Genomic DNA, 18,706 nt, shown 5'->3' with positions numbered 1-18,706 from the left:
GGAATTTTATTGGGCTTCTTGCTAAACTGCTGAACTACGAGTTCATTGTTGCTGGTATTTTTTAATTTTGCAATCTTCCTAGTAACTGCCAGTGCAAGTTTATTTTTATAGCAAAGATTCTAAAAAATTTAACATGGGTACTGACCTGCCTTTGTTCCTTTGTGTTGGTGGAGGGGGCCTGCTGTAAGAGTTTTGCTGTTAAGATTGCAATTAAATTTGTTCTAAGTGAACCCCTTTTTTAAATATATTTTTTAATATATTTTAATGACTTATGACTTTAAATCATTTACAACCAAATGAAAAAAGTTCAAGAATAGTGGTATAGCAAGGCAAAATCTATCACCACTCTAGCCCACATTCGGGCCGATACAGTACAGTGCACTCCACGCCTTTTGGACGCGCTAGCTTTACCCCTTATTCAGTAAGGGGTAATAGCGCATCCAAAACGCGCGTCCAACACCCCCCCCCCCCCCCGAACCTATTAGGTATTCCCGCGCAATTCAGAAAGCAAAATGTGCAGCCAAGCAGCACATTTTGCTTTCAGAAACTAGTGCCTACCCAAAGGTAGGTGCTAGTTTCTGCCGGCACTGGGAAAGTGCACAGAAAAGCAGTAAAAACTGCTTTTATGTGCACCCTCTGACTTAATATCATGGCGATATCAAGTTGGAGGTCCCAAAAGTTTAAAAAAGTAAAAAAAATAAATTTAAAATGGGCCTGCGGCTGGCGGGTCGAAAACCGGACACTCAATTTTGCCGGCATCCTGTTTCCAAACCCGTGGCTGTCAGCGGGCTCGAGAACCGGCGTCGGCTGTCAAACCTGCTGACAGCCGCCGCTTCCGTCAAAAAAGAGGCTCTAGGGACGTGCTAGTGTCCCTAGCGCCTCTTTTTACCGCCGGCCCAAATTAAAATATTGATTTGCACGCACAGGAGAGTGGCCTGTGCGCTCTCCCGTGATTTTACTGTATCGGCCCGATTATAAGGGAAACACCACCATATCCTGCTCTTACATAGACCTGAGAGGAGCTAAATCAACATTCATTCTACTCAAATATTCCTAACACTTTGCCTTATCTGTGTTTTTTTGTTCAAACCCAGATCAGTCCAGACAAGTGGGTTTATGCATCCATACCAGCAGATGGAGGCAGAGAACAAAAACTTTGAGGCACTGCTACATAACAGTGCATGCCACCTGCAGTCCCCCAGTATTTTTCTGTCTCCAGCAAATGGTAGTGGTGCATACCTGGAGTCTGTTAGTTTAAAAAAAACAAAAAAAAACCAAAACAAAAGATCTGGCGCTCCCATAGGTGTTAGGTACCTTCATGGGCCATACCTCTGGTTGAGCAGGGTGAGTGGGGGAGGTTGGATATCCCCAGCTAGGCTCGACCCTTGATTCCAGGGGGAGGGAAAGCCAGGGGTCCTGGTTCCCTTGCTCCTCCTGAGGGGCCTCCCTCTGAAGCCAGCCTGTGGAAGTGTCCTGGAGTCCCAGAAACAGGCAAATACACCTTTCTGTCCTTTCTATTCTTCTTGGAGGGGCTTGGGGGTTCTCAGGAGTGCCAGTGCAGTTAAATTTTCTTTCCTTCCTGGGGTCGGTTGGCTCAGCATTGGGAGGAGGACAGGCTCAAGTAGCTTGTGCTGTCCATTCAGCACCCAGAGCCTGGTCAGCGGCATAGCTGCCATGGGTTATTTGTTCCTCCAGCTCAGTTTATTTTTAGCCGCGTGCGCCATGCGACTCCTGCTAAGCGCAGGAAATCTTGTCGGGCTTGCGAGGGGAGGCGTTCTCGCCTCAAAGCAGCCCTTCTTTGCCTGAAATGTGTCTCTGGAGGTGAGGAAACCTTGACACACATCCCCAGGGGCAGACCCTGCACTCAGGCTTGAGGCCCCAGCAGGGGATTCAGAGATGGTGGCCATTTTACCTCCACCTGGCAGGAGTCCTGCCTTGGATGTGGCAAGTAGGGATTCTCCTCCCCCGCTTTCCTCTGTGGTTCAGATCTGAGGGGGGTGGAGAAGTGCCAGTAAATGCTGGAAAGGACTTGGGGACCACAACACAGGTGTCTTGCGGTGTTTTTTCCGTGGATTTTGTTTTGTTGATGCACAAGGCCTATCTCACCAGTCAGGAGCTGATGAATAAGCGACTGACCTCTCAGCCAGTCCTGATGGCCTAAAAGAGATCTCGGACTGAGGCGCCTCTGCGGAAGGGGGGCTTTTTGTGCCAGTTGGGTCTCGAGCGTTCGCTTGCTGATATTTCCTCTGAAGGTTCCGATGATCCTCAAGGGTCGCAGGAGGACCAGGGCACTGGGGCTGGAACGCTGGGGGACCCAGATACAGATGAGGTCCCTTTGACGGAAGGGGATGATCCCAGGGTTGTTAGATTATTTCGCGAGGATGAATTGCGACCACTTATCTCTTGGGTTCTGGAGAAACTGGGGATTAAGGTAATGCAGGAGGACTCAGACACGGAGGACTCAGACTACCCAGTGTTGGAAGATCTGCGTGGAGCACAGAGGAATTTCCCCTTGCCGAAACAGGTGAAGAAATTGATTGACTGGCAGTGGGGATCCTCGGAAGGGGGATTGAAGGTGGTCAGGGCTATGGGCAAGGATGTACCCCCTGCTTGAAAGCATCTTAAAGATATGGAAGCTGCCGAAGGTTGATGTGGCGGTATCAGCTGTGACTAAGAAGACGACAACCATTACGGTGGCAGGGTTGGAAGCTTTGAAGGATGCCCAGGATCAGAAGCTGGAGATCCTGTGAAGATCCTGTTTTGAAGTCTTTGCTGAGCCTGAGGGCTACAATCTGCGCCAGCCTTATGCAGAGGGCTTGTTTGTGCTGGGTGTAGAAAGTGTAGGAGTTCCACTGGAGATACCCCGGAGGCTGCTGCCCAGGATGCTAGTCTTGAAGCAGGTGTGGCTTATGTGACGAATGACCTCTATGATTTGCTTCACACTTCAGCTAGAAACGTGGCTATGCGAAGGCTATTGTGGCTGCGCAATTGGTCAGCGGATGATTGGTCAAAGGTGCAACTTGCTAATCTCCCCTTTTAAGGGGCAGTTGTTCGGTGAGGACCTGGAGAAGCTGATGAAGCATCTTGCAGACTCTTAAGGGGAATAGATTGCCTGAGGATGTTAAGGGCACTAAAAAGACCTTTCCGACTCGCTCTCGTTTCTGTGAGATGAGATTTTCTGCCGCTGAAGTTCGTCCAGTTCTTCACAGAAGCAAAGTTCAGGAAGGGAACAGTTTTTTTGGGGGGGACCTGAAGACTGGACCGAGAGAGTGCCGGACAAGGGTCTGGAGGTGCCAAGTCCGCCCAATGAAGGCAAGCTGGTCCACTCCTCCTTTGTGGCTGTCTAAGGCATGTTGTCCCGTTTTTAGGAGGGGTGGACTAGAATTACCTCTGACCAGTGGATGCTGGAAATAATTTGAGATGGCTACGCGTGAGAATTTTTGACACCCCCTCCCCCCTTCCAAGGAGGCCTTCGTAGTGTCCCGTTGTGCTTTGCCCGCCCAGTCGAATGGCGGTGCGGGACCCTCTGCTACGCCTGCAGTGATTGGAAGTCATCCTTCCGGTGCCGCTCAAGGAGTACGGTCAGGAAAGGTATTCTGTGTACTTTGTGGTTCCCAAGGAGGAGGGGGTCGTTTCGGCCCATTCTGGATCTCCAAAGGATCAATACGATGTTGCATGTCCTACATTTCCACATGAAAACATTGCAAACAGTGATTGGGGTGGTGTGCAAAGGGAGTTCCTGGCCTCCCTCGATCTGATGGAGGCATATCTCCATATTCCCATCAGGGTGGATCATCATATTTCTACGATTCACAGTGCTGGGAGAGCATTTTCAGTTTCAAGCCCTACACTTCAGGTTGGTTATAGCACAGAGAGCATTCATGAAGGTGATGGTAGTAGTGGCAGCAGCCCTCAGAAGAGAAGTGTTACTGGTTCATCCTTATCTCGACGATTTGCTCATTCGAGTGAAGTCTGAAGCAGGGTGTGTCACCTCCATTTGGCGAGTGACAGAGCACCTGGAGACCATAGGCTGGATGATAAACCGGGGAAAGAGTCAGTTGGTCCTGTCTCAGTCCTTGGACTATCTGGGTGCCAGATTCAACACCCTGGTGGGCAAGGTGTTCCTCGTCCCGGAGAGGATTCTCAAATTGCAGTCACAATCAGCAGATCTGCCGATTTCCAAGGTCTGGGATTATTTACAGGTATTAGGGTCCATGATGTTTACGCTAGATCTGATGCCATGGGCTTTTGCACACATGCGTTCCTTACAGAAAGCTCTCCTGTCCCATTGAAACTCCTCTGACATTGGATTCCAGTTGTCATTGCTTCTCTAAGAGGCCAGATCCATTCTCTCGTGGTGGCTATCACGGTCCAATTTGGAGAAGGGAGTAGATCTGGTGGTTCCAGACTTGGGTGGTGGTGATCACGGATGCCAGTCTCAGTGGTTGGGGAGTGGTGTGTCAAGGATCGGCGGCACAGGGGCAGTGGTCCCCGGTGGAAGCGTCCTGGTCCATCAACCGTCTGAAGACAAGTGCCTTCGGAGGATGGGTTCTTGTTGCATGTGGTTCCTTCCTTTTTGCCCAAGGTGCTATCGGCCTTTCATCATAGCCAGATGGTGGAGTTCCAGGGTTTTTGCACTTGACACCCGATTCACCCCATGCGAGGGAGCTTCATCTTTTGGATGTGCATTGGGTTCTCCTAAGGTATCTCAAGGTGACTAATGAATTTCGGATCACGATCCACCTTTTTGTGTTATTCAGTGGACCAAGGAAGGGTGGTAAGGTGAAGAGTCCAATCTCCTGTTGGTTGAAGGAGACTATCGTTTCGGCCTATATTTGTAAAGGACGGCTGATCCCTGAGGGGTTTCGGGCACCTTCCATTAGGGCTCAGTCTGCCTCCTGGGCTGAGTGTCAGTCAGTGTCGCTGCAGGAGATTTGTCAGGCAGCAATGTGGTCCTCTTTGCACACGTTCACAAAACATTGTTTGGATGTTAGGGCCCCAGAGGAGGGCGCCTTTGGGGAAACTGTGCTGCAGGCAGGTCTTTCAGGATCCCACCCAGTTTAAAGGGGCTTGGGTACATCCCACTCGTCTGGACTGATCTAGGTCAGGAAAGGAAAATTGGTTCTTACCTGCTTTCATTCCTGGAATACCACAGATCAGTCCAGACTCACATTCTGATTATGATTTTTCGAAAGACCTCCCTGATTCTGGATGCTGCTGGTGATGCAGAGCTTAAATTTGTTCTGAAGAAGATAATTGTATATAGATTTAATTTTTTTCTTTCTGGATCAGGGGTCAGTTTGGTTAGGAGTTCCAACTTCCTCACCAGCTCTTTAGAGGAGGAGATACTGGTGGTTTGGAGTTACACATCTTGGCTAGGGGACTGCAGATGGCACTCTTGGTTATGTAGCAATGCCCCAAAGTTTTTGTTCTGTCTCTATCTGTTAGGGATTCATCCACCCACTTGTCTGGACTGATCTGTGGTATTCCAGGAACAACATTTAGCAGGTAAGAACCAATTTTCCTTTCTTATGCACAATCACACGTTCGCAACCTTGGTGTCCTTATTGATAACCATCTTACTTTCAAACCCTTCATCAAATCTATCATCAAGGAATGCTATTTCAAGCTCCAAACCATAAAAAAACTCAGACCACTGCTACACTTTTCTGATTTCCGCACTGTACTCCAGTCTATCATTTTATCTAAGGTAGACTATTGTAATGCACTCTTTCTAGGCATTCCCGCCACCTATACCAAACCCTTACAACTACTACAAAACGCTGCCGCTAGGATACTATCAAATTAAAAAAAAAGAGATCACATCACCCCCACACTTATCGAACTTCATTGGCTCCCTATACACTCCCGAATTCTCTATAAAGCCCTTTCCATCATCCACAAAAGTCTGTTGAACTCTAACCTCAATTGGATTAACCCCCCACTCCTCCCCCACTCCTCCCCCATACCTCGAATAGACCCACACGTACAGCCCTCCAAGGAACCCTACGTGCCCAACCCATCAAATTTTTCAAATTATTATCTACCATAAGCAGAGCTTTCTCTCTCGCTGGCCCCTCCATATGGAACTCCCTGCCTCCCGATATACGCCTGGAAACATACACACCCACTTTCAAGAAAAACTGAAAACATGGCTCTTCCAGCAAGCTTACCACACATCACCTGCCATTACATAAACCCCCACTGTTTAACTAAAAATTGAGTAACTAAGAATTTGCTACATGACTAGGAATCTATTTCTCGGAATACGTATCATGCCCATCGATTTTGTACTTTGACTCGGCTACTTATGTAATTAGCTTTTGTAAATAGTTGTGATTTTGCTGATTTTGCTGTATCTATTTATTGATATCACGGACGCTCGCGTCATAGTCAGCTCTATACCCTATCCCACTTTTAACCACCTTGTTCTCAGTTACATGTAAGGGCCCTGCCCAAAAGTTAACCTGTTTTTTCAATGTTATATGTAAGGGTTCTGCCCATTTGTTCCTTTTTAACTGTAAACCGATGCGATGTGTAAACGGTCATCGGTATAAAAGAAACTTTAAATAAATAAATAAATAAATTATATAGGGCTACTCAAGAAAATTGTCCCACCTATCTTCACAACCTTCTGTTCTAACTGTAGAAACTGCTTTTCATGAAGTTGTGTAACCAGTGATACATCTGGAAATACAATTGTTCTCCACAAAACAATCTAGTTTTGACTTGGCAAAATTTCTGAAAAATGTAATCTCTATCCTGCTCTGCAGCAAAGGTAAACAAAAGGGTTGCCCTAGACTAGAGGTAATGTCATCAAAAGATGATTCACGGAAAGTAGAAAGGGAGGGACTTTGAAGTAAATACACCTCCCCTTCCAGCAGAGCTTCAACCCTTCTATTTTTTGGCAAATAGAAAATTTTGAAAGAGCAGGACATCTATCTGATGGAATAACAAGATAGCAATAATATACTTAAATAATTCCAACAGCGACTTCAATCTGGTTACAGGAAAATTCAAGAAATGTAAATTCTTCCGACTCATAAAATTTTCCATTCTCTCAATCTGACCATGTAACCCTAGGCTATCTTTAACACGAGCAGCTTCCACTGTTCGTAAAACAGATACTTGAGAGTTCAGTTTTAATATTGAATTATCCACTACATTGAGCTGATTGTCTTGCTGTTGAATCTTTACTTTGTCTGCTGTTATGACTCAATTGTTGTACCATAGTGGATAAAATCTTATCAAGTTTAGATACCACTTTCCAGATATCAAGCATAGTAATGTTAGATGGTTCTTGCTATTCTCCTATATCCTGGGGTAAATCCAAAATAGAAAGTAAGGGTGCCCAAATCTCTGAGGTGGTTCTCTGCATTGAGGCAAAAACCCCTTCCCCAGATGTTGAATTGGATACCAACAACTCCTTTATATTACAGTGTTCAAATAGAATAGATGCCAAGTTAGATGTTAACTGAGGTTCAATGGCAAACTTAAATCCCTAGTAGCTAAAGTACATAGCGATATATCAGTATTCAGCATAGGCTAGGGTGGAGATAGATTAGTACCTGGATTCAGTGAGGCTCCTGATAACAATGTAGTCCCTAATTCGCTGTCCGTTCTGGTGTCCAAAGTGTGCCAAACATATTGGCCATCGGGCCTTTGATAGAGACTGCAGATGCCAAGGAGAACTCTCCCCTTCCTTTTCTTGCCCATAGGAGCCAAATGAACCAGCTCCAAATTTGGCAGAAGGGGGCATGCAGCTCGCCGCTGGCACACTGCTTTTAACAAGGGAGAAGTCCCCAGGTGACATCTGCTCCACTCACCGGCGGTAGGAGGGGGTGAAGGGCAGTCTCCACCATCCGATAGCAACACACTCCTCTCTTTCTCTGGCAGGCCTCCCTCATGAACCCCTTTTTTTGATGTATACTTATTTAAAATTTCAGTATTTGTAATATGTTGCACACAACACACACACACCTACCAGAACATTGGTTAATATGTTCAAATTTAGCTAAGGGTGGGTGAGCAATAAACAGTTGGCTCTGTGGCATTAGCAGGAGAGTGGAGCATCTTCAGAAGCATTACATCCTAAAAACGAAAATTGGGATGCTGCTGTGTATTGTGGCCTGGCCATTTCCTCTTGCTCCAGTTCAGTCTGATCTGGCCTTTACTTTACTTTTTTTTTTTTTTTTTTTTAATTGGATTATGCATGCTTTAAAGCAGCATTTCAGTATAACTAACCTTAGTCTTGTAATCAGCCACACATTGGGTGACATCTGGCAGTGCTGAGAATGAAAAATTTGCTCAGAAAAACTAAAGATTTTTCTGAACATTGGGTGGGGGTTTTTCCTTTTCTAATATGAAAGGATGTTTACTCTCTCTGCTAGTCACTGGCTAAAAGTTTAACATCTATTAATTTCCTTTCAGGCCGATACAATAAGGAGCGGTAGGAAGAGGTGCGTTATGGCCGGGCGCACCTGCGTTTGCCGCACGCACAGTTCGGATCACCTACCACTTGATACTGTATTTAAATAGCTTGCAAATGCAAGCCGCGTCCAAGAAGCGTTAGGCCCGTGCAATCCATTTTACTGTATAGAGCGCTATACAGCGCCTATACAGTATCCTGGGTGCATTGGTACCTGTCATTTCAAATGTCGTTTGAAATGACAGGTACCAGGGGGGATTGCGAGTCCTCTCCCCCCCCTTCCCCGAAGCAAGGCAGCGCGAAAATTAAAACAAAAGTGAATAAAGTGTAATAAGAGTAATAAAAGTAAACTTACTGCATGTGAATTTTCTTTGAACAGTCCTCTCTCTCTCCTCCTGAGGCGCGTACTACGGCTCCCCTGCCTCCCGGGGGCAGCCGGCGGCGAAAGCGTACGGGCAAAAGTGAATGAATGCATGCCCATACGTGGCGGGAGCCGGCGGGCGTGCATTTATTCACTCACCTTCGCCGGCGGGCGTGCATTCATCCAGGCGGAGGGAGCCAGCGGGCGTGCATTCATCCAGCGGAGGGAGCCGACGGCGAAAGCGGCTTCCAGCAGCCCCCGGCGGTGAATGAATGCATGCCTGTGCGTGCAATTTGGGCGCTCAAGGCGTGACATCACGACATGTGACGTCATGGCGTGTGACATCTGCATTCGCTAATGCACTACCTTGAGCGCCCAAATCGCACCCACGGGCGTGCATTCATTCACCTTCGCCGGCGGGGGCAGGGGAGCCAAAGCGGCTTCCAGCAGCCCCCGCCGGCGAAGGTGAATGAATGCAATTTGGGCGCTCAAGGCAGTGCATTAGCGAATGCAGACGTCACACGCCGTGACGCCAAACATCGTGACGTCACGCCTTGAGCGACCAAATTGCACGCACAAGCGTGCATTCATTCACCTTCGCCGGCGGGGGCTGCTGGAAGCTGCTTTCGCCGCCGGCTCCCTCCGCCTGGATGAATGCACGCCAGCCAGCTCCCTCCGCTGGATGGATGCATGCACGCCCGCCAGCGAAGGTGAGTGAATGAATGCACGCCCGCCGGCTCCCACCACATACGGGCGTGCATTCATTCACTTTCGCCCGCCCGCCCGTACACTTTCGCCTGTCGCTTTTGCCGCCGGCTGCCCCGGGAGGCAGGGGAGCCGCAGTGCGTGCCTCGGGAGGAGGGGAGAGAGGACTGTTCAAAGAAAATTCACATGCAGTAAGTTTACTTTTATTATACTTTATTTACTTTTGTTTTAATGACATGCCGAGCCGATTTTCGCCTTGCTTCGGGAGGGGGGGATTTTGACCGGAGCCTGCCTATTGCTGTCACTCCACACTAACGCTAGGGTAAGGGTCCCGGGGGGTGAGGGGGTCGTTTGCCCATGAAATGTCGTCTCTCTGACCTGATGCTCCACACTAACGCAGGGGTAAGGGTAGGCGGTAAGTTATCAGGTTAAACGCGTGGCAAAACTACAGGTTAAAAAGGAGATAATCAGGGAGCACATTGCTAACTTCATTTGGTGACGGCCTAGACGGATGCCTCGAAACCTTTCATCCAACTGCAGCTTAATAGCCAGAGGTTCCAAGGCAAATACAAATAAGAGGGGATAAAGGGCATCCCTGGTGCACCCCACATAGAATAGGGAAAGCTTCTGACAAAGTACCGTTGATAAGTAACCTGGCACTCGGATTAGCATACAGGGCTTGCAACCAGGATAAGAAGGAGCCTGATATGCCATATGCTTGCAAAGCCCAAAATAAATAGTCCCACGAAAGGGAATCAAAAGCTTTTTCCCTGTACGTACCAGGATCAGTCCAGGACACCTGGGTTGTGACTCCGCACCAGTAGATGGAGACAGACTAAAACTTGTGGGTGGAGCCATATATGCTCCTGTGCCAGTCACAGCCCCTCAGTCTTACTCTGTCTCCAGTAGATGGTGCAGGTCCAGTCACAGCCCTGCCTGACCTGATTCTGGTGGTTAGTCAGGTTTGGTTTTTTGGGTTAGTTTTGTTAGGCCTAATGGTTTGTATACTAAATTGGGTTTTGTTTTTAATTCTTAGTTGGGTGCCCTGCCTCCCAGGGGGGTTGAGAGGTCCTGAGGGGACTACCCTCCCCCGGTTGAGGCCGCTGCCAGGGTCGAGGACCCGGCTGAGCTAGTGGCAGCGTCAGGGGTGACACCGGGGAGCCCGGTTCACTCACCCCTGCAGGAAAAGGGCTCCAGAACCAAGGACAGCTGCAAGCTGTGTAAAAAAAAAAAAAAAAAAAGGGTTTTTGTTTTGTTGTGCCGGCTCTCCGTTTCCTCGCGTCTCCACTCCGTTTCGGGGGGGGGGGGGGGCGCCGGTAGCAGGAGGGAGGTCGCCGACTTTGAAATTTTTTTGTTTTGCTGCGTTTCCCGCCCGTTTTTCGCCGCGATCGCCGGCCTGCCGTGAGGGTCAGCCTGCGGCTCGGCTCGCGCATGCTTATCGCGGCAAGGTCTATGCAGCTCCTGTCTCACGGGCGGAGGAGGAGTGCCCGGATCGCCTCCGGGGGTCCGGTCCTGAACCGCGCGATCGCCGCCGTGCGCGGGGGGGGGCTCGGCTGATAGGCCGAGCCCCCCCCCGCTCGGCCTATCAGCCTATCAGCTCCCTATCAGCCTATCAGCTCCCTCCGCTCTGTACGAGTGCGGCGGCCATTTTAATTCCCAGCCGCGAAGTTGCTCGGTTCACAGCAGGAGATTCAGCTCTGCCCCCCGCGCTTTTTCCGTAGCGGGGTCCGGCGGGGGGGGTCCCCACGGGGGGGCCTCGTTCCCCGGTGGCTACCGCGGAGGCTTCTTCAGATTCGGGTTCTTGATTTTGTGGCGCAGGATTCTTTTCTTTTCAATTGTAAGCATAGTACGCGCAGCCGGAGGGGCGTCGTGGGGGAGGGCCACCCGTAGGTCTGCTCCAAGGAAGAACACTATGGCTGTTGCGGAGGGCTCTCGGGAGCCCTCGCGGTGGACACATCCGCCGCGTGGCGTACCTCAGAAGTCGGAGAAGGAATCTTCATCTCCAGTTCACTCAGAGTCTCCAGAGGAGCCCCTGATGGGGGCCGAGGAGGCGGCTGCGGACGGTCCCGTCCAGCCCAGTGCGGGCAAAGGGACACTAGCCGTGGAAGGGGAGGTCCCCAAAGTGGTGCGGCTTTTTCGCAGGGAGGCAATGTCCCCGCTAATTCCAGCAATTCTTCAGGAACTGGCATTAGAGGCTCCGCCTGTGGTGGCCCGTCCAGAGGCAAACATGGATCCGGTGCTCTTAGGTCTCTTGGGGCCGGCAGTAGCATTTCCTTTTCACTTTTCATCGACAGATATCCTGTTCGGTGAATGGGATACGCCGGAGTTACACTTGCAGGTCAGTAAGGCCATGGACAAGATTTACCCGCTACCCGAGGGTGCGCTGGAACTCCTTCGACTGCCGAAGGTGGATTCCGCAGTCTCTGTGGTGACGAAGAGGTCGACCATTCCGGTTACAGGAGCCACGGCTCTCCGGGATATACAGGATAGGAAGCGGGAAGTGCAACTCAAGAAGAGTTTGGAGGTGTCTGTCCTGGGTTGCGGGCTGCCATCTGTACCAACTTCGCTATACGCGCGAGCCTGCGCTGGGCCCAAGTTTTTCAGTCGAACCCAGGTCTGTCGGCGGCAGAGGCATCACAGGCAGATAGGTGGAGGCAGCAATTGCGTATGGGGCAGATGCTCTCCACGGGTTGCGGCGTACATCCACTAAGTCCAGGGTGGAGGCTGTATCGGTGCGTCGCCTGCTATGGCTACGTAACTGAGCTGCAGATGGTTCGTCCAAAGCGGCTGCCCGAGGACAAATTTCAGGGCGCGCTCCTCCTTTTCGGCCAGATCCCGTTTCCAAGGGCCCAGGAATTCGCGTGCTCAAAGGTCTACAGGTCCTTCCTATAGGTCACCTTCCTCCCGAATCCCTCAATGGCAGCAGTCTTTTCGGAGTACACGCTTCGGTAGACAGGGAGGAGCCCAAGTCTTCACTGTGATACGCGGCCGGCCCATCCCTCACCTCAGCCCCAGCACGTCATTTCCAAGGTAGGGGCGCGGTTACCCTTGTTTGTCGAGGAATGGGCCAGTATAACTTCGGGCCAAGGGGTCCTCAATGTGATAACGCACGGCTACGCATTAGAGTTGTTCGTTCCCCAGCACTCAAATTCCTGGTCTCGCTGTGCAAGGCTCCCGAACAGAAGGCAGCAGTGCTAGACACCATCCGGCGCTTGGAAAGTTTGGGAGCCATTTTTCCCCGTTCCGATCAGTCAGCACGGCAAGGGGCGTTACTCCATTTATTTTATTGTTCCAAAGAAAGACTGCTCTTCTAGACCAATCCTGGATCTAAAAGGGGTGAACGGAAGCCGGCGTGTACCTCACTTCAAAATGGAGTTTATTTGGTCGGGGATCGCCTCGGGGCGTACAGGAGAGTTCCTGGCCTCACTAGATCTCATGGAGGCGTACCTTCACGTAGGCATTCAACTGTCGTTTCAGCGATCCCTAAGGTTCTGCGTCCTATGACGGTTTTATCAATTCAGGGCTCTCCCGCTTGGGGCTGGCAACGGCGCCTCGTACGTTCACGATGGTAATGGTCATGGTTGCGGCGCAGCGACGCCAGGAGGGTGCTGGTTCATCCTTACCTGGACGATCGGTTGATTCGGGCGAGGTCCGAGAATCAGTGTCGGCTGGCGGTGGCCAGGGGCCTACAACTCTTGCAGTCTCTAGGCTGGATAGTCATTTTCAACAAGAGTCAAGTGGTACCCACGCAGACCTTGGAATACCTTCGACGACACGGTGCTGCGTGTTCCTCTCGCAGGACCGAAGGTGCGGACTGCAGTCTCGAGTGAGGCGCTTGCTGTCGCTACGCCTACCACGAGTCGGCAATTACCTGATGGTCCTGGGTCCTATGGCCTCCACTCTCGCGTTGGTCCCCGGGGCGTTCACTGATCTACGGCCATTACAGTCGTCCTTACTATCCCGCTGGAAGCCGATTTCGGGGGAATTCTACCGTCCACTTCCACTCATAGGCCGGGCGAGATCCAGCCTGGCCTTGTGGCTCGATTTCAGTCTTCTGATCTCTGGAGTGTCACTCTTCGTGCCCACCTGGACAGTGGTGACCACGGATGCCAGTCTCTCCGGATGGGGAGCAGTCTGTCTAGGACAGTCAGTTCAAGGCCTATGGTCAGCGTCTCCAGCCCGAGGGGCTATCAACCGACAGGAGACCAGAGCGGTCCGGCGCTGCAATCGGTCCTACCTCTGCTGAGGGGACGGGCAGTCCGTGTTTTGTCGGACAACGCAACCACAGTGGCCTATATCACTCGCCAAGGAGGGACGAGAAGCCCACATCCATCGCCAAGGAGGGACGAGAAGCCCACAGGTAGCAGAGGAGGCGAGGCTCTTGATGGCTTGGTCGGAAATAAATCTCGACAACGTCGCAGTCTCTCACGCCGCCAGGATCGGCGACGTCCAGGCGGATTTTCTCAGCCGGCATCGTCGGGACCCCGGGGAATGGGAGCTGGCGGACGAAGCGTTTCGCCTCATCGGCAAGACGTGGGGTATTCCCACATGGACTGGATGGCCACAGGCTGCACTGCGAAGGCTCCGTGATTTTTCAATCGGTTTTGGGAAAGGGGAGCAGAAGCAGTCGACGCATTGGTGCTTCCCTGGCCGACGGATATCCTGCTGTACGTCTTTCCTCCGTGGCCGATGTTCGGCGAGATTCTGCGCCGCATAGTATTGCACCCGTTCAACATGATCATGGTGGCTCCGGAATGGCCTCGCCGTCCGTGGTTCGCGGACCTTTTTCAGTTTGTCGGGGGCGGCTACCATGCGTCCCATGCGTCTCCAGGGGGTCGCGGGGGCCCTTCCATCAGGGCCCCGTCTGGTTGCAGGATGCGGATCCCTACTGTCTCGCGGCATGGCGTTTTGAGTGGCCTCGGCTCCAGAGGAAAGGTTACTCTGACGCGGTGGTGGCTATGCTGCGGCGGTCCAGGAAGCAGTCTATGTCCTTGGCGTACGGCCGGGTCTGGGTAGTCTTTGGGGAATGGTGCGTGCAGCGGAGTGTGGCTCCCACTGCCGTTTCGGTATCTGGTCTTCTGTTTTTCTCCAGGCTGGTCTGGCCAAAGGCTTGGCATGCAGTTCCTGCGGGTCCAAGTGGTGGCGCTTGGTTGCTGGCGAGTCCTGATGTCTCCCGTTTTCTCCGGGGGGGCTAAGCTTTTCCGTTCTCCGTTGCGTTTCCTCTGCCCGTCCTGGAACCTTATTGGGTTCTTCCCACCCTGTGCACGGCACCGTTTGACCCTTGAAGCATACAACTCTTAGGGTCTTCGCATTAAAGACTGTATCCCTGGTGGCGATTGCCTCGGCGCGGCCCTTCTCAGAGTTGCAGGCTCTTTCCTGTAGAGATACGCCTCGGGGTATCCTTGCGGATGATCCCTTCCTCTCTACCTAAGGTCGTTTCGTTTTTCATCGGCATCAGTTAGTTGAGCTGTCCGCTTTGCGGCCGGGAGCTCCTCTGTTCCTTAAGCGAGGGACTTAAAGAGGCTTGCTGTGCGAAGATCCCTTCTACGCTACCTGGAGGTCACGAATTTCTTTCCGATAGCTGATCATTTGTTTTCCTTTTCGGGTCCAAAAAACGGGACCGCAGCATCCCACACGACGATTGCCCATTGGCTAGAAGAAACCATTGGTTCGGCATACCTCGTGTGGGGAAAACCGATTCCTGGGGGCCTCAGGGCTCACTCGCCACGGTCTCCAGCGACTTCTTGGGTGGCGTCTTCGCAGGTGTCGCCTCCAGTGATTTGCAGGGCGGCTACCTGGAGGTCGTTACATACCTTCATTAGTCATTACCGGTTGGAGGTTCAGGCTACTGATTCCGGGAGTTTTGGAAAGTAGGTGCTCTGAGCGGGACTCTCTGCTTCCCACCCTCGGTAATTTAGCTCTGGTACATCCCAGGTGTCCTGGACTGATCCTGGTACGTACAGGGAAAGGAAAATTAGTTTCTTACCTGATAATTTTCGTTCCTGTAGTACCAAGGATCAGTCCAGGATCCCGCCCGCAGTGCTACGCTGCAGTAACGAAGAGTCCGCTCATTGTTGTGTTTCAGTACGCTGACCCCTTATTTAGTCACTCTCCCGGTTGGGGCGCCTGGTTCCTGTAGGGGTGTTGGAATTTTTTTCCGTTTAAATAGCAAGTTTGTTTGGTTAGCTATGGTTACCTTATGGAATTTTTCTACTTTGACATTACGTATGACTGAGGGGCTGTGACTGGCACAGGAGCATATATGGCTCCGCCCACAAGTTTTAGTCTGTCTCCATCTACTGGTGCGGAGTCACAACCCAGGTGTCCTGGACTGATCCTTGGTACTACAGGAACGAAAATTATCAGGTAAGAAACTAATTTTCCTTTCCGCATCCAAGCTCAGCACCAGGGCTTCAGTGTTAGAGTGAAAATTTAATAGGCCAATCAGGCGCCTCACATTCTTGACACCCCTTAATAAAGCCGGTTTGATCACCGTGTATTACGGAAGGCAAAAGGATACTCAATCTGGCCACCAGCACTGCAGCCAATATTTTTAAGTCCCCATTTATAAGAGAGATAGGCCTGTACGAGCCCACTTCCTGTAAATCCTTCCCAGGTTTGGGAACAACACTATAGTGGATTGATTTTCTGCAAGGGTAACCGAATTTTCCAGGACTAAGCTATTATAATATGATCGTAGTGCAGGTAAAATGGGGAATTTCAAAATCTTATAAAACTCCGGCCCCAGGCCATCTGGTCCAGCCGCCTTACCCAACTTTAGACCGTGAATAACGGCATGAATTTCGGTATCAGGTACAGGCATATTTAACGATAGAATCTGCGCCTCAGTAAGGTGCGGCCAAGGAAGATTAGAAAAGAGACTCTCTTGATGGAGTATGGCTATCCTTTTTCCCATAGAGCCCACTATAGTATTCCAGAAAGCGCTCCATAATTGCTGCCGAAGTGCTTTGACTGGACCCAAACCTATCCCTAATACTCGTTATGAAAGATTTGGGGCCACATGCCCTAACCAAATTGGCCATCAACCTACTGGGCCGATTACCATAGCGATACAATTGATATTTATAATATCTCATAGACTTGGATGCTCGCTGAAACAAGAGCGTTTGTAGAGTTCCCTCAGCTCGTCTACTTCACGCTTGCTAGATTCTGACATGGTACTAATATGCCGGAGCTGTACCTGTTTCAGCTTTTCAGTTTAAGAATTGCAGCATTACGCTTCCTATTCTGGGTAGCAACATAGGCCATAATGTGTCCCCGCATTACTGCTTTACCTGCGTCCCATAGAACCCGTGGCGTGATATCAGAAGTATTATTTAGAAGCATATATTCTTCCCAACGGGTTACAAGGTAGCGAGAAAACTCCTTATCCAAGAACAGCCCTGGGGACATGCGCCAGGAAAAAGGGGGCTTAGGAGTATGTCCCAATGTTACAGCAACAGAGATTGGCGCATGATCTGATAAGGCAAAGGTGCCTATGGTAGCAGTTGTCACCCTGGGGAACAGGAATTCCGAAATCAGTAAATAATCCAAACGGGAATAAGACCCGTGAAGATGTGAAAAAAAAGTATAATCCTGCTCTCCAGGATGGAACGCCCTCCAAATGTCCAACAGGCGCAATTCATGGCATAGAAAATTAGGGCCTTTATGGGTGTCACTAGGTTCTACAGATTTAGGAGGTTTGCAGTATTCCAATTTGTTGGCTACCATATTGAAATCCCCTTCCACCAAAAGTGCCCAATCAGAAAGTTCACCAAGGATCCCCACTAGACGAGTGAAAAACTCATGTTGATAGACATTAGTCGCATATACATTACACAAAGCCACTCTTTGCTGATTACACAATCCCTGGACTATGACATATCGACCCTCTGGGTCATGCCACACCCGTTCAGTTTGAAAAGGCAGTTGTTTATGAATAAGTATAGCGACCCCTCTCTTTCTGGACGAATACGATGAGAAAAAACACTGCCCCACCCACTCTCTTCGTAATTTGACATGTTCACTCGCTGACGAGTGGTGAAGAAACACAACCTGCGACCCCAGACGTTTAAAAGCCATAAGGAGTTTTTTCCGTTTTGATAGGGGAGTGTATGCCATCTACATTAAGAGATGTACATTTTACTGTAGCCATAGCCACAAATACTTAAAAAATAGTACCAATAGGATGTGACAGAGCCGCCATGGCAACAAAAAAAATCCCAGGATCATGAGGAAATAACCTCCAAAAATATAGGTCAGTGGCCACAAAAAACTGCCTTATCAGCCAGATGAAAGGGATGTCTCCCAAGATTCCCACCCCAGACCCAACAGACTGAACTTCTCAACCCAAACACACCATTCGCACCACACAAACCACAGCCATACCAACTCAGACACACATAACCCACAACATGAACACCTGCCCCAAGAAGCTGAGCCATTCCTCCCACCCCCATTCCTGGAAGCAGTAGTGAAAAAAGGCCCCCCTCTAGGCCCCCTACACCCCCCCCAAAACGGCAGCATAACTTGTACAAAGGATCAAGCAACATTAACAGCATTTTAGAAGCATGATGGAGCCACGTGGCCCCCAATCAAGGGGACCTCGACTTGTCAGTTGTACTCCAGGGTCTCGGGCACCATAGCATAGTCAGATGAAAGCATGCCTCAGCTACAAAAACGTGTGACATGTCCCATCGATCCCTAAGGTGAGACTAAGAGTTACTTAACAAGAACCAGGATCCTCAGCTTTCCTTCCTCTATTCCGCTACAAAGAAAGCTTCCTTACAACAATCTGCATTTATTCTTCCCCTGTTGCTGGCAAGGTAGCTATAAATCTGTCCACAGCATCTCTGGAGGTGAAGAAAAGAACCTAGTTATCATGGAAAACTCGCAGCTTAGCCGGATAAAGCAACCCGAATTTGATGCCTCACTTATGCAACTCTGTACACGCCGGGGACATGGTTTTTCGTTGTGCCACTGTCGCCGCTGAGAAATCATTGAATAAAAGTATCTTATGGCCTTGAAAATCCATGGACGCCTGCTTAGACGCTCGCATGATCTGCATTTTATGTGCCCAGTTCAATATTTTCGCTAGCACTGGTCTGGGCCTGTTTGCTCCTTCCCGTAAGATTCCAATTCAGTGAACTCATTCGCAGACCATCGGCGTCACAGAAAACTCCAGACCCATTTTGTCTCTGCAACCAAGATTC

General features: G+C 50.3%; 1 protein-coding gene across 5 annotated transcripts in view; it reads left to right on the top strand.

The window, feature by feature from the left end:
- Positions 1-18,706, top strand: part of LARP4 (La ribonucleoprotein domain family member 4) — a 182,159-nt gene that overhangs the window by 83,590 nt on the left and 79,863 nt on the right. The window lies entirely within an intron of this gene.

This window comes from Rhinatrema bivittatum, chromosome 3 (genome assembly GCF_901001135.1).
Source record: "Rhinatrema bivittatum chromosome 3, aRhiBiv1.1, whole genome shotgun sequence".
NCBI lineage: Eukaryota > Metazoa > Chordata > Amphibia > Gymnophiona > Rhinatrematidae > Rhinatrema > Rhinatrema bivittatum.
Note: the sequence above shows the minus strand (reverse complement) of the source record. Positions and strands in the feature narration are given on the sequence as shown.